General features: G+C 42.1%; 1 long non-coding RNA gene across 1 annotated transcript; it reads right to left on the bottom strand.

Annotated features, from left to right (window-relative positions):
• Positions 1-7,573: 7,573 nt before the first annotated feature.
• On the bottom strand, positions 7,574-12,615 carry LOC114710577. Its single transcript, XR_003737078.2, has 3 exons — positions 12,305-12,615; positions 9,922-10,062; positions 7,574-7,768 (listed from the first exon to the last, which is right to left on the bottom strand). It is a non-coding gene; the product is annotated as an uncharacterized LOC114710577 (long non-coding RNA).
• Between the last annotated feature and the right edge of the window lie 335 nt (positions 12,616-12,950).

Raw genomic sequence — 12,950 nt, 5'->3', positions numbered from 1 at the left:
ATGTTTGGACTGAGACACTAAGTCACAAGAAAACTACTATGTTCCTGACCAGACTTGTTGAGATGGCTCTGTGGTAAAGAGTTGCCGAAAGGAATCCTGCCCAAGCCTTAGCATTCTGTACTCAGTATAGACAGCTGTACAAGACGCACTAATAGCAGTGTGGTAATATACTGAGATTACGAGTGTGCCTGTGCACCAGCAATTTATTACGTGGGTCACAGGGAATCAATTTAGGTGTTTTCAAATGCTTTTGATGCTCAAGTGTTCACTCAATTCTTTTTTTTTTTTTTTTGCTGTGGGATGTCTTTATTTATTTATTTATTTATTTATTTATTTATTTATTTATTTTTATTTTACAATTCCATTCAGTTCTACATATCAGCCACGGGTTCCCCTATTCTCCCCCCTCCACCCCTACCCTTACCCCCAGTCCACCCCCCATTCCCACCTCCTCCAGGGCAAATCCTTCCCCAAGGACTGCGTTCAACCTGGTAGACTCAGTCCAGGCAGGTCCAGTCCCCTCCTCCCAGACTGAGCCAAGTGTCCCTGCATAAGGTCCAGGTTTCAAACAGCCAACTCATGCAGTGAGCACAGGACTTGGTCCCACTGCCTAGATGTCTCCCAAACTGATCAAGCCAATCAACTGTCTCACCTATTCAGAGGGCCTGATCCAGCTGGGGGCCCCTCAGCCTTTGGTTCATAGTTCATGTGTTTTCATTCATTTGGCTATTTTTTTTTTAATAATTGAGTAAAACCAAAATTTATTATAAGCCACAGTCGTCCTAGGGACCTCCATGCTATATATATAGCCTCTATGGTTCTATGGGTTGTGGTCTGATTGTTTTTTTATTTTATATCTAGAATCCACTTATGAGTGAGTACATACCATGACTATCTTTCTGGGTTTGGATTACCTCACTCAGGATGATTTTTTCTAGTTCCATCCATTTGCCTGCAAATTTCATGCTTTCATTATTTTTCTCTGCTGAGTAGTACTCCATTGTGTATATGTACCACATTTTTTTCATCCATTCTTCAGTTGATGGGCATCTAGGTTGTTTCCAGGTTCTGGCTATTACAAATAATGTTGCTATGAACATAGTTGAGCATGTGTCCTTGTGGTGTGGTTGAGTATTCCTTGGGTATATGCCCAAGAGTGGTATGGCTGGGTCTTGAGGTAGATCGATTCCCAATTTTCTGAGAAACTGCCATACTGATTTCCACAGTGGTTGTACAAGTTTACATTCCCACCAACAGTGGAGGAGTGTTCCCTTTGCTCCACATCCTCTCCAACATTGGTTGTCATTGGTGTTTTTGATCGTAGCCATTCTAACAGGTGTAAGGTGGTATCTCAGAGTCGTTTTGATTTGCATTTCTCTGATGATTAAGGATGTTGAGCATTTCTTTAAATGTCTTTCAGCCATTTGTAGTTCTTGTTTTGTGAATTCTCTGTTTAGCTCTTTAGCCCATTTTTTAATTGGACTGTTCAGTATTTTGATGTCTAGTTTCTTGAGTTCTTTATATACTGTGGAGATCAATCCTCTGTCAGATGTGGGGTTGGTGAAGATCTTTTCCATTCTGTTGGCTGTCTTTTTGTCTTATTGACTGTGTCTTTTGCCCTGCAAAAGCTTCTCAGTTTCGAGAGGTCCCATTTATTAATTGTTGTGCTCAGGGTCTGTGCTGTTGGTGTTTTATTTAGGAAATGGTCTCCGGTGCCAATGTGTTCAAGAGTGCTTCCTACTTTCTTTTCTATTAAGTTTAGTGTAACTGGATTTATGTTCAGGTCTTTGATCCACTTGGACTTGAGTTTTTGTGCATGGTGACAGATATGGATCTATTTGTAATCTTTTACATATTGACATCCAGTTATGCCAGCACCATTTGTTGAAGATACTTTCTTTTTTCCATTGTATAGTTTTGGCTCCTTTGTCAAAAACCAGGTGTTCATATGTGCATGGGTTAATGTCAGGGTCTTCAATTAGATTCCATTGGTCCGCATGTCGGTTTTTATACAAGTACCAAGCTGTTTTTATTACTATAGCTCTATAGTAATGTTTGAGGTCAGGGATGGTGATGCCTCCAACGGTTGCTTTATTGTATAGGATTCTTTTAGCTATCCTGGGTCTTTTGTTTTTCCATATGAAGTTGAGTATTTTTCTTTCCAAGTCTGTGAAGAATTGTGTTGGGATTTTGATGGGGATTGCATTGAATCTGTAGATTGCTTTTGGTAAGATTTCCATTTTTACTATGTTAATCCTACCTATCCCCATGAGCATGGGAGATCCTTCCATTTTCTGATATCTTCTTCAATTTCTTTCTTTAGAGATTTAAAGTTCTTATCAAAAAGGTCCTTCACTTGTTTAGTTAGTGTTATCCCAAGGTATTTTATATTATTTGTGGCTATTGTAATGGGTGATATTTCTCTGACTTCTTTCTCAGCCCTTTTATCATTTGTGTATAGGAGGGCTACTGATTTTTTTGAGTTGATCTTATATCCTGCCACTTTACTGAAGGAGTTTATCAGCTGTAGGAGTTCCCTGGTAGAGTTTTTGGGGTCACTTATGTATACTATCATATCATCTGCAAATAGTGAAAGTTTGACTTCTTCCTTGCCAATTTGTATCCCTTTGATCTCCTTTTGTTGTCTTATTGCTCTAGCTAGAACTTCTAGTACTATATTGAATAAATATGGGGAGAGTGGACAGCCTTGTCTTGTTCCTGAATTTAGTGGTATCGCTTTGAGTTTCTCTCCGTTTAATTTGATGTTTGCTGTTGGCTTGCTATAAATTGCTTTTATTATGTTTAGAAATGTTCCTTGTATTCCTATTCTTTCTAAGACCTTTATCATGAAGTGGTGTTGGATTTTGTCAAAGGCTTTTTCAGCATCTAATGAGATGATCGTGTGGTGTTTTTCTTTCAGTTTGTTTATATGGTGTATTACATTGACTGATTTTCGTATGTTGAACCATCCTTGTATCCCTGGGATGAATCCTACTTGGTCGTGATGGATGATTGTTTTGATGTATTCTTGGATTCGGTTTGCCAATATTTTGTTGAGTATTTTTGCATCAATGTTCATGAAGGAGATTGGTCTGTAGTTCTCTTTCTTTGTTGCATCTTTGTGTGGTTTGGGTATCAGGGTAATTGTAGCCTCATAAAAAGAGTTTGGTAGGGGGCTGGAGAGATGGCTCAGAGGTTAAGAGCACTGACTGCTCTTCCAGAGGTCCTGAGTTCAATTCCCAGCACCCACATGGTGGCTCACAACTATCTGTAATGAGATCTGATGCCCTCTTCTGGCCTGCGGGGATGCGTGCAGGCAGAACACTGTATACATAATAAATAAATAAAAAAAAAGAGTTTGGTAGTGTTCCTTCTGTTTCTATTGTGTGGAATACTTTGAAGAGTATTGGTATTAGTTCTTCTTTGAAAGTCTGGTAGAATTCTGCGCTGAAACCATCTGGTCCTGGGCTTTTTTTGGTTGGGAGACTTTTGATGACTGTTTCTATTTCTTTAGGGGTTATTGGTCTATTTAAATGGTTTATCTGGTCTTGATTTAATTTTGGTATGTGATATTTATCCAGAAAATTGTCCATTTCTTCCTGGTTTTCCATTTTTGTGGAGTACAGGTTTTTGAAGTATGATCTGATGATTCTCTGGATTTCCTCGTTGTCTGTTGTTATGTCTCCCTTTTCATTTCTGATTTTGTGAATTTGGGTGCTCTCTCTTTGCCTTTTGGTTAATTTGGCTAGTGGTTTGTCTATCTTGTTGATTTTTTCAAAGAACCAACTCTTTCTTTCATTGATTTTTTTGTATTGTTCTCTTGTTTTCTATTTTGTTGATTTCAGCCTCAATTTGATTATTTCCTGGCGTCTATTTCTCCTGGGTGAGTTTGTTTCTTTTTGTTCTAGAGCTTTCAGTTGTGCTGTTAATTCATTGGTATGGGATTGTTCCATCTTCTTTATGTGTGCTTTTAGAGCTATGAATTTTCCTCTTAGCACTGCTTTCATAGTATCCCATAAGTTTGGGTATGTTGTACTTTCATTTTCATTGAATTCTAGGAACTCTTTAATTTCTTTCTTTCTTTCTTCCTTGACCCATTGATGTTTCAGGTGGGCATTATTCAGTTTCCATGAGTTTGTGGGTTTTCTATAATTTTTGTTGTTGTTGAGGTCTAACTTTAAGGCATGGTGGTCTGATAAGATACAGGAGGTTATTCCAATTTTTTTGTATCTGTTGAGATTTGTTTTGTGTCCAAGCATGTGGTCAATTTTTGAGAAGGTTCCATGGGGTGCTGAGAAGAAGGTATATATATTCTTTTGTGTTAGGATGGAATATTCTGTAGATATCTATTAGGTCCATTTGAGTCATAACATCTGTTAGGTCCTTTATTTCTTTGTTAAGTTTCAGTCTGGTAGATCTGTCTTTTGGTGAGAGTGTGTTAAAATCTCCCACTACTAATGTGTGGGGTTTGATGTGCATTTTAAACTTTAGTAGTGTTTCTTTCTTTTTTTTTTTTTTTTGGTTTTTCGAGACAGGGTTTCTCTGTGTAGCTTTGCGCCTCTCCTGGAGCTCACTTGGTAGCCCAGGCTGGCCTCGAACTCACAGAGATCCGCCTGGCTCTGCCTCCCGAGTGCTGGGATTAAAGGCGTGCGCCACCAACGCCCGACTTAGTAGTGTTTCTGCTGTGGGATGATTTGTATGTCCCGTGGGAGCCCTTCTTGGGTTCTTTGTGGCGTTACCCAGCAGGTCCGTATAGAGGATGATTAGGACCATGGGCCTGTGTGCTGGGGGATGGTCTGTATGTCAAGTTGTTCTGATTGGTTAATAAATAAAACCTGATCGGCCGTGGCTAGGCAGGAAAGATAGGCGGGACTAGCAGAGAGGAGAAATAAAAGGACAAAGGCAGAAAGAGACGCTGCTGCAGCCACCGCAATGACCAGAGACGCTGCAGCCGCCGCCATGACCAGCAGCCTGTGAAGACGCCGATAAGCCACCAGCCACGTGGCGAGGTATAGATTTGTAGAAATGGATTAATTTAAGATAAAGGAACAGTTAGCAAGAAGCCTGCCACGGCCATACAGTTTGAAAGCAAAATAAGTCTCTGTGTTTACTTGGTTGGGTCTGAGCGGCTGTGGGACTGGCGGGTGGCAGAGATTTGTCCTGACTGTGGGCAAGGCAGGAAAACTTAAGCTACATGTTTCTTTTATGAATGTGGGTGCTTTTGTATTTGGAGCATAAATGTTTAGAATCGAGACTTCATCTTGGTGGATTTTTCCCATGATAAATATATAATGTCCATCCTGATCTCTTTTGATTGATTTTAGTTTGAAGTCTATTTTATTAGATATTAGGATAGCTACACCAGCTTGTTTCTTAGGTCCATTTGCTTGGAAAGCCTTTCCCCAGCCCTTTACTCTGAGGTAGTGTCTGTCTTTGAAGTTAAGGTGTGTTTTTTGTATGCAGCAGATGGATGGGTCCTGTTTTTTTATCCATTCTTTTTATAGGTGAGTTGAGACCATTGATATTGATGGATATTAATGACCAGTGATTGTTAATTCCTGTTATTTTTTGTGGTTGTGTTGTATTGTCCTTCTGTGGTGTATGTTGGTGTGGGATTATCTATTGCTTGATTTTTCATGGATGTGTTTAGCTTCTTTGGGTTAGATTTTCCCTTCTAGTGCTTTCTGTAGGGCTGGGTTTGTGGACAGGTATTGATTAAATCTGGTTTTATCCTGGAATATTTTGTTTACTCCGCCTATGGTGATTGAGAGTTTTGCTGGGTATAATAGTCTGGGTTGGCATCCATGGTCCTTTAGTGTCTGCATGAGGTTTGTCCATGATCTTCTAGCTTTCATAGTCTCTATTGAGTAGTCTGGTGTTATTCTGATGGGTTTGCCTTTATATGTTACTTGGTCTTTTTCCTTTGTGGCTCTTAATATTTTTTCTTTGTTCTGTGTGTTTAGTGTTTTGATTATTATGTGGTGAGGGGACTTTTTTTTTTTTGGATCCAGCCTATTCAGTGTTCTGTAATTCAGCTTCTTGTATCTTCATAGCTATTTCTTTCTTTAGGTTAGGAAACTTTTCTTCTATGATTTTGTTGAATATATTTTCTGTGCCTTTGAGTTGGTATTCTTCTCCTTCTTCTATCCCTATTATTCTTAGGTTTGGTCTTTTCATGGTGTCCCAAATTTCCTGGACGTTTTGTGTTACGACTTTTTTGTCTTTAGTGTTTTCTTTGACTGACGAATCTATTTTATCTATTGTGTCTTCAGTGTCAGAGATTCTCTGTTCCATCTCGTGCAATCGGTTGGTTATACTTGTTTCTATAGTTCCTGTTCGTTTAGTCAGGATTTCTATTTCCAGCATTCCCTCAGCATGTGTTTTCTTTATTGTCTCAAATTCATTTTTCAGTTCTTGGAATGTTTCTTTCATCTGTTTAATTGCTTTTTTCTTGGCTTTCTTTGATTTCTTCTCATTTTTTGTTCATTTTTTCTTCCATTTCTTTAAGGGAGTTTTTTATTTCCTCTTTAATGGAGTTTTTCATTTCCTCTTTAAGGGAAGTTTTTATTTCCTTTTTAATGGAGTTTTTCATTTCCTCTTTAAGGGAAGTTTTTATTTCCTCTTTAAGGGAGTTTTTTCATTTCCTCTTTAAGGAAAGTTTTTATTTCCTCTTTGAGGGAATGTTTTATTTCTTCTTTAAGGGCCTCTATTATCTTCTCAGTCATTTTTAGGGTTGATTTCTTCTGTTTCTTCTGTCTTGGTATGTTCAGGTCTTGCAGGTGTAGAATCACTAAGTTCTGATGTTGCCATATAGGTCTTTATGTTGTTGCCTGTATTTTTGCACTGGCGTCTACTCATCTCTTCCTCTGTGCGGTGCAGGTGGTGTCTGTGTCTGAGAGTGCCTCTCGTTCTAATATGTATACGTATCAGGCTGGTCTGGAGCTCACTCTGTCACCTGGGGTGACACTCAGAGCGATCCTCTCAGTCTCCCAAGCCCTGGGATTATAGGCATGAGCCCACTGCAGTGCCTAGCAGGGTGACTCTGAGCATCAGTTGTGAAGTAGGGGATAAGAACGACAGCAGTAACTTCATAAGGAGGAACTCAGATAATTAAAAGAGATAACACGGGGTAGACTTGGCTATGCTTGGCACACAGTCAGGGTTCACTGAGGTTAACCAGCAGGCTCTTCTTGGGAGGCTTCCAAGAGGGCTCTTTAGAAGGCCTAGTACTTGCTGGTTGTGGTGGTACTTGACTGTAGTCCCATCACTTAGGAGACAGAGGCCAGAGGATGACTGCAGGTTCAAAGCCAATCTGGGCTAGGTAGTGAGCTTCAGGCTAGTCTGGGTTACATAATAAGATCCTGTTTCCAACAAAATACAACACACACACACACACACACACACACACACACACACACACACAGTGTTCTGCATAGTTTGAAAAGTACTGTCCTGGAATATATGATGTACAGACTGTACTCTTTAGCAAGAACTCATCTAATATTCTTTGTGCAAAGTGAAGACAAACAACCAGTCTTGAACTGTAATGAGACCAAACGCGAGTGTGCCCCAGACTCACTTTTTCTTTTCCCTCCAACAATACAAGACTTCTGGAGGTCGATGCAGTGCATCTCCATACAGTTTTCCAAGAGGCCACTCTGCCCACAGGAACAGATCTTGTAGCACCCCACTTCTCCCGCAGAGGACGGCACCTGGATCAGTGTCCCCTGACGGACAATGAAGTCAGACGCTTCCCCCAATTTGCAGCCTGTACAAAAATAAAACCGAACCAAAACGGAACTCATAATGTTGTTCTACATCATGTTTCACACTATACACACTTCACAGAGGTCTTCTAGGACTGTGCAGCTATTGAAGATTGTAAGAGGGGGATGTTACAGAGCTGGAGAGATGGCTCAGCAGTTAAAAGCACCAGCTGCTCTGTCAGAGGACCCAGGTTCAATTCCTAGCACCACATGGTGGCTCACACCATTATAACTCCAGTTAACTGGACACCCTATTCTGGCCTCTCTGGGTACTGAGCTCTCGTGGTACACACATATAGACGCAGATAAAACACTCAAGCACATAAAAATAAATATTTTTGAAAGATTATGTTATAGAATTTTGACCAAATTAAGGAATTGCTTTTGCTCACTGACCAAAAAAATATATCCTCTCAAATAAAATTCCATGTTCTATGGGTGATTAAGGACTTGTACCCCAAAGTTAGCTACAGTTTAATACAAAATATATTAGGAAGCTACATAGCTTTGGCCAAGCATAGTAGTACACACCTGTAATCCCAGAACTTGGAAAGCTGAGACAGGAGGATAGTTTGGGTTACTATATAGTGAGACCTTATAAAAAAAAAAAACAAAACCAAACAGCCAGGCGGTGGTGGCGCATGCCTTTAATCCCAGCACTCGGGAGGCGGAGCCAGGCAGTTCTCTGTGAGTTCAAGGCCAGCCTGGGCTACCAAGTGAGTTCCAGGACAGGCTCCAAAGCTACACAGAGAAACCCTGTCTCAAAAAAAAGGGGGGGGGGCTTTCTAAATTTAGCAAAACAATTTGGAACTGTTGCATGTTACATAGTATGTAATAGAGAAATTACCATTGTCACTGTATTTCACTTTCTTGGTAAAGGAAATCCTGGCTAAACTATAATACAGTGTCAATGGACATAAAACACCACCCTGAGGCGTCAAACAGCCCACCACATCCTTTCAGCTAGACTCATTCCAACTTGGTAACTGGCACACTATCATGTTATTCAAGCAGACGTCCTTTAGACACCACACTTGTTCATTTTTTGCTTCTTTTTACTTGTAAGACTTTGTAAATGTTGATTCTAACATGATAAACATATTCAGCACAGAAATAGATGAAAAAGGATCACAATGTTACTGCACCTATATTCAGAACAAGTGGCAGAGATCCAGACTATCACAGTTCTATGAACTACATTTTTTCAGAGACTAAATATGTGACTCGGGGAGTGGTTAAGCACATCCCTGTACATACGAGGACCTCAAGTGGTCCACTATATGTAATATGAAACGAAATAATTATGTGTATGCATTTCTTATGGTCTTGTTTGTTCATTTTTTTGTTGTTGTTGTTGTTTTTGTTTTGTTTTGTTTTTTTGAGACAAGGTTTTACTATGTAGCCCTGGCTGTCTTGGAACTCGCTATGTAGACCAGGCTGGCCTCGAACTCACAGATCCACCTGCTTCTGCCTCCGGAGTGCTGGGATTAAAAGGGTGCACCACCACACCCAGCTATTTGTATGCATTTCAACATAACATTAATCTTCTTATTTTTATAGAGTCTCACATTACTCAGATTGGCCTCAAATCCATTCCATAGCTGGGGTTAGCCTTGAACTCCTGGAACTTTAGCGTCTACCTCCTAAGCACTGGGATTATAGGCATGCACCCCCACACCTAGGTTGTTTTGTTTTTGTGGTGCTGGGGAATGAGTCCAAGGCTTTCTACGTTAGGCACACACTCTCCTGCAGAGCTACATCCCCAGCCCACATTAACCTTAGAGAGATGATTAAAGTCGTGGTGAGCACGACATTCCTCCATGCACTACAGAGAAGCAAAGAAAACCACGGACAATTGATAGTCTGTTTTTCAAACATTACAGCATGGAAGAGAAGGACAAGAAGTTGGCCCAGGTTTCTCTTTTCTTCTGTAGTCAAGAACGCTGTAACTCGTATTCACAGCATTAGTTTGTAATTGAAATGACACAAGGAAAAATCTTTGTTTTTAAATAAACACATTCTCGTGGGAAAGGCTCAACATCACAGGAAAAGAAAGCACAGAGAAGGCCCCGTCGCCTGGGTCCAGTGACAACTCCAACAAGGAAACAGCAGCAGCGTGTCCACGCCCACCTCACACTCCCAGCCCCACCCTTACCTTGAACACAAGCGTAGGGAAGGCAGGGCTCTCCAGATGGACACCCTTTTCGGTTCACTTCACAGAGCTCATTGGCTGGGCAAGGATTTGGGTTACAGGGGTGAGTCACTTCTTCTATGATGTTACCTAAAGCACTTGGCCCTGAAAAACCCAAAGCAGATCAGTGTCACCAATCTAAAAGAATACCAAGTCTCCAAGTTATCTGGCTTCATCATGGCTGGAATAAACAGGGAGCTCACAGGCATAGAGCACGGCCTGATTCTGACAAGCCCTAACTAAACACTGGCTTTCCTCATCATTTGTCAGTTTATCACAACACACCCAATCATTTCTTCATTAGCAGGATACCTATAATACACTTGGAAGATCCTGGGTACTAGGTACAGTAATGGACAAAACAGACAAGCTAACAGGGGGCTAATATCTGGAAGAGATAAGATAAACTCACGTAAGTAGTAAGCAGTTCAGAGATGAGACATATTTGGGGTGTGGTGATCAAATGCATATTTATGTGTCAGAAGGATACTTTTGCACTTTAAAAACAATAGATGGCAGCCGGGCGGTGGTGGCGCACGCCTTTAATCCCAGCACTCGGGAGGCAGAGCCAGGCGGATCTCTGTGAGTTCGAGGCCAGCCTGGCTACCAAGTGAGTCCCAGGAAAGGCGCAAAGCTACACAGAGAAACCCTGTCTCGAAAAACCAAAAAAAAAAAAAAAAAAAAAAAAAAAAAAAAACCAATAGATGGCAATCTTACAGCAACAAGAACCCCAGAACACAATTCTACTCACCTTCCAAAGTCCTGTCAAGGAGGAACAGCACTTCGAGCACTTGAGATACTTAAGAGCACTGCTATTCAAACTAGAGCCCCCTCCAGTTCCCTGCTGCTCAGTCATTTTCTTCCTCACAGACCTGACTGCTCTACGCAGCTACGAGTATGAACACATCAGTTTGCTTCCTGGATCCTCAGCCCCACTCAGACTGAGACTCAGTAGAGGCAGAGGCTGCACGTCTCACCCGGCCCCACCACTCTGTACAGGTTTGCTGGGAACCCAAGAGGCACTCTTCCTGAGGCCACAGAGGTTCCCAACTAGCATGCTCTTTTTTCAATACTGGTCTCGTTATCTTGAGAGAACCTAACAGATACTGCCAGCTAAAAATTCACCACCCTCTCTTCTCTTTTGTTAATAGACCCTTAATTTTATTCAGGGTGGTCACGGGCCTGAAGCTAAAAAGATCACCCATCCTAGATTTCCATGCAATTATATATATATATATAGGGGTCCCCCAAGGTTAAGGAGGAGTTGCTCCTCCTCCCTCTTCCCATTTACCAACTAGAGTAAGCTGGATAAAGCACCCACCGCCACGGTGTGACGGTAAAGTACGGAAGTAGATCCGAGCAGAGTGGAGAACAGCTGGCTAAAGCCTGATTCCTGGTGTCGGTGCCACCATAAACATCCCGGACCACTTGCTTCTGGGCTTTCCTGCGCTTCCATCTGCTGGGATTGGCAGTTGGCTAATCATAAGGGGAAGGTAAGCAAGCGAGCTGCTCCACGGGCAAGCCGGCTTCTGGCGCTGCTGCCCCTGGTGGCAGCCCAAATGCGAGTTTCTCCTAATACCTAAGTGCGTGGCTCCCTGCATAGGTCTCATTGCTGACCAGGAGCCCCTCCTGGAATCCTCAGTGAGGTACCAAGATCTTGACACAAGCCTCTGGCAGGAAGAAGCTAAGGTATGGAGCAAGTTCCACTTCCCTTTACGAACTCAAGGAATAGCTCTTTCTTCTCTATTGTGTGAATAAGTCCAAGCCGGGCCCAGTTCAGGTCTGATGACAAAGACTGACAGCTTCCTAGGGGAAATTCCATTTTCTGGTCACATCATGAGAAATAACAATGATTTCTGAGAATGTTGTCTTCCACTTTGATCCTTAGAATTCCTGACTGGTAATAATTCATACTTCCTCCGAAAGATAAACTACAACTTCTGCTTACAAATTTTAAATGACAATGCCCACTTGATGGGATCTAATTCCTTAGGAGACAAAACTCTGGATGCCTGGGTGAGGCTGGACCTGCCCTGGGGGACAGCACAAGCCATTAGCTGGAGCCCTGGGCTGAAGAAGAAGTGGGCTGAGCACCCACCTCTCTGCTTTCCAGCATCAGACGCTCCTGCCTCCTACTCTGGCTGCCAGGCTGCCCCTGTATCCTTCAGAGCCAAATATACCCTCTTCCCTTAAAATGCTTGCGATGGGTATTTTCTGTCACAGCAACAGGAAAAGCAACTAATGGGGATGGCATCACCAAACCACAGGTTCTCATCCAAGGCAGGGCAAGGGCAGAGACCAGGAGAGAAGCACCTGAACTCTCGGAGCAAACTCACACACTACTTACTGAGGTATGTATCCAGAGGTATGCAGTTCTCCAGGTCATCCGCAGGGGACAGAAACTCACAAATACTTTCAGCCGTGTGGTCTTCAGGGAATTTGTTCTGGTCTCCACATTTCTTGAGTATCTCTACACAATCTGATCTTAAAAGAAAAATGCATGCTCATTGTGGGTTCACGGCACCGCCTCCTGTCGTCTGCTTACACTGCGTTTCTGAAGCTTCCTTCGCTGGAGAAGTTTTCACCACCTGCCAAGCTCGCCGCCGAGCTGGGCTGGAGTGAGGCTGCCGAACTTCCAGCTGCACAGTAAGTTCAAAGCCTAACTTCCTGTAATCTGAGGTCAAAGGCCTTGTTCAGAATTGAGTTACTATTCCAGCGTGGCGTGGCTTTCACCACCTTCAAGAGGAAACCAAGCTAGCCTAGTCGCCCTAAAAGACCACCCAACTCTTAGGGTCCTGCATCAGCGGCTTCCTTTCCTCGCTTTTCTCATTTACTCTTTTTAGTTATCACCACTAAGGTGTTCGGCTTTTAGCAACCAGATAGTTCACAACTTTAAACTTCTTCTTAGTCTAGGGGCTGGAAAGATGGCTCCATGGTCAAGAGCTCTTGTTGCTTTTGCAGAGGACATGGGTTCAGCTCCTGGTGATTCAAAA

Source organism: Peromyscus leucopus, chromosome 2 (genome assembly GCF_004664715.2).
Source record: "Peromyscus leucopus breed LL Stock chromosome 2, UCI_PerLeu_2.1, whole genome shotgun sequence".
NCBI lineage: Eukaryota > Metazoa > Chordata > Mammalia > Rodentia > Cricetidae > Peromyscus > Peromyscus leucopus.
Note: the sequence above shows the minus strand (reverse complement) of the source record. Positions and strands in the feature narration are given on the sequence as shown.